Source organism: Tupaia chinensis, unplaced genomic scaffold, assembly GCF_000334495.1.
Source record: "Tupaia chinensis unplaced genomic scaffold, TupChi_1.0 Scaffold143602_1, whole genome shotgun sequence".
In the NCBI taxonomy this organism is placed as follows: domain Eukaryota; kingdom Metazoa; phylum Chordata; class Mammalia; order Scandentia; family Tupaiidae; genus Tupaia; species Tupaia belangeri.
Window position 1 is genome coordinate 1,030,635 of NW_006203448.1, and position 3,608 is coordinate 1,034,242.

Sequence of the window (3,608 nt, forward strand, 5' to 3'; positions counted from 1 at the left end):
TTGCTACAAACTTCTTTGCAGATGCAATGTTTTCTTTTCTTTTTTTAAATTTATTTGTTTATTTATTTTAATTTTGATCAGAGAGAGACAGAGTGAGAGAGAGAGAGAGAGACAATAAAAGGGAGAGTGAGTAAACAAGCTGCCAGGCCAGGACTCGAACTGTGGTCGACAATGTGGAAGTCCAGCACCCTTAACCACAAAGCCACTTGCTGGCCCGATGTGACGTTTTCAAACACAGCAAATACTGATCCATGAAATGCTTCCTGCAAAGCTCCACTCATCTGATATCTAGCATTCGCCTTTACCTTCCAACCGTCCTTTCAGATCATCACGGGGGCAGCCGTTGGGGAACCTTTAACACAAGCAAGCCTGCTTTCAGCACCGTTCTACACTCATCAGTCACTTCGGCGGGGTTGCTCGGAGCCCTCCTGATTTTACTTTGGTCTTCACTGGTCTCCGTGAGTTCTGCCTTGGGCTTGCTCAGTGCTTCCACTGTGAAAGTCTGTCGTTAGACGGTTTAACCTGTTGAACTTTACCATTATCTCCAAAGGTACCCATCCAGTTTTATCGGTTCCTTTAAAAATGTGTCCCGTGGCAAACTGAAGTCTCCAAAATAATACTCAGTCTGATGGCAGATTTTGGCCTCCCGAGCAGCCACGTCTCATTATCACTGTTTTCAGCCATCGTGGCTATCTTTAGGGCCAGGTCCCGCAGATGCGTCGTTCCGAGCAGATGCAAATACAGGCTACAATGTCCTTCCAGAGCTGGAGGCCACCATGCCACAGCTTCATGGCCCGTTCTCAGGTCACCCTCATCAAGCACGCTGGGCCCTCTTCATGCTCTCGTGGCCGTCCGGCGTGTGGCAGCTGCCAGTCACTTGGCTCTCATGGGCATTTCAGATGTCTCAGTGGCTCTTTTGTTTTTTCTATTTTTTGCCATAACAGACGGGCTACACAGACGCCCTTGCCTCTCCGCCTGCCACCTGCCCGTAACTACTGATTTGCTTATTTAATTGCCAGAGGGCACATGTGCTCCCCAGAGAAAGAGACAGAGAGAGGGAGACAAAGCACCCGTCAGTGGGTCACAGTCACACTGCAATCCTTTCCCTCCATCTCTTCACCCGTCAGGACTTGGGGCATACGCACACACATTGCTTGTTTCTCAAGTCACCAAGGCCAGATTCTAACCATGGTCAGCCATGTGGGATCCAGCTCCCTTAATCATCAGGCTACAGGGCCAACCCCATCACTGTTTCTTTAGAATATCTTTCTAGGAAGGACCAGCAGATGGCGTAACAGTTATGTTGCTGGACTCCCACATGGTGGACCATGGTTCAAGTCCCTGATCTGGTAGCATAAAATTCATGCTGGGTGCGTGTGTGTGTGTGTGTGTGTGTGTGAAATCCTGAGAGGAGACTGAGAAGAGATTGCGGCATGGCCATCCCCCCTGGGGAGTGATTTCTTGCTTTCTGTCTCTCTGTCTCTCCAGCAAGCACATGTGCCCTAGAGCAAGAAAATCTCTCTAAAAATAAATAAATAAAACATCACCTCTCTAGGAGTGAATGGGGGTCATGGGGCGAGTGCATTTTGAAAGCCTTGTGTACTTCCTCGTGCCCTTGAGCTGGGGTCTAAGGCTGAGTGGGTTCAGGCGGAGACGAGGCTTGGTGGGCACAGGCTGGAGGGTGTCAGAGCATTGAGGATTCCCTGGAGGCCTTTGGAGGAATAACGGGATTAAATGTGTATGTAAATAACTGGACAGACCCTGCTACTTGACCAGAAGCCCAGGGAAGTAGAGTTGAGGGAGCCTGGGCGCTCTTCTGTGTCCTTCCCCTGCCTCCTGCCTCCCCTCCACTCCCTTTTTTTTTTTTTTTTAGAGATGTTTTCCTTAGGGGATGTGTGCTCACCAGAGAGGGAGAGAGAGACAGAGACAGTGAGAGGGAAAGTAAGAAATTACCCCCAGGGGGAATGGCCACGCAGCAATCTCTTCTCCTCCATTCTCCTCCCAGGATCTCTGGCATTTTCAAGTCACCGGGTCAGAGACTCAAACTGTGGTCAGCCATGTGGGAGTCCAGCGACATAACGGCTATGCCATCTGCTGGCCCCCGAAGCCATCCACTCCCTAACCAGCCTCAGCAGGGGAACCGGCCTCCGCTTAGGCCAGACGTTTGCTGAGGCTGGCGTGGCCCTTCCCTTGATCTGGCTCAGAACAGCCTCCAGTCCCCAAAGTCTCCGGCTGCCACAAGCCATGCTGTGCCCCCACTGTGAGTCGTCTTTCTAAGGCTCAGCTCCTCCCCTGGTCTCCAGGCCTTCGAGTCAATGGCTGCATGCCTTTGGGAGATTCCTCTGGGTCTCCTGGGCCCTGATGCCCCAGCCCAAACCAGGCTCTGCCCACTTCATGAAGTCCTTCTAGCAACCCAATGTCTTTGCCGTTTTCAGTCCCTTCCCTCTGGAGTAGGTTTCGCTCACACTACACCACACAGGGCAGGGCTTGGAGTCGAGGCCAGGGTCACCCTGTAGGCTATGTCATGACGATAGGTTGGAGGTGGCTTGACTCTTATTGGGACAGAGGTGCAAGCCTGGTCTCGAAAGGACTTCAGAATAGGTCCTGGTTTTCCACGTGACGCAGAACCCGACCTCCGTGACTCCCCTGTCTGCTGAGCGGTCCCTGCCCTCCTCGCTGGTCTGTCCACATTTTCTTCCTGCCCAGCAGCAAGCTCCAGCCAGTCAGGGGCAGACGGGGACAGGCTGGGGCCGACTCAGGCACACAGGCAAATCTCCGGGAGCCCTGCAAGATGCATTTGCCTCCTTATCAGTGATTTCCATGGAGGGCGGTGGCTGGGCCCCTCCCTCGGGGGCCTGGCTCCAGGCTGGCAGAGCTGGGAGTCGGGGCTTCTCCCCCATCCAGGAGAAATGCAGAGTTCAGGGATGCAGGTTGACTTGAAGCCGCAGCACCAGTGGGACATTCGATCTGAAAACTGGTCCAGATGTTGTCTTCTGCTCCTCATATTTTAATATTAAAATATTGATTTTGTTATTTACGGTTGAGTAAGCTGACACTCCAGGTGGACTCATCAGCGCTGTCCAGGTCTCCTGCACCCCAGTCTCGCCCACCCAACCTCGGCAGTAGCTTCAGAGCCACAGTCTGAAGGGTCTGGCAGCCCCGCCCGCCCCCTTGCTGTTCAGCCCCAGAGGCTGTCTTTGCATGGCAGTCTATGCCTTGCTGGGAAGGCCACCAGACCAGGAGTGGGCCAACCTGCGTTCTGTCGGAATAGCCACTAACTGCCGACGTGACCATGGCTGGCGTCTCCCTGGCTGGGCCTCTGTTCCCTTGTGCAGCAAACAGAAACAGCTAGCGGTCTTCATGGGGCTGCCTGGGTCTTCTGCACCACGACTTTGGCGGTGAATCTCAGGGTAGCCTGGAAGCAAGGGGATGCCACCGGGAAGTGGAGAAGGGTGGGCTTGAACTCCCGTCCAAGCAGACAGCAGATGCACCTACTGAGTCTGTGTGATGAGCACAACCCCTGCGTCCTGAAGGAGACAGAACATCTGCGTGAACTCTGTCTCTGCTGGTGGGAACGCTGCCACTGGCTTTTGGGGTGGTGGTAAACC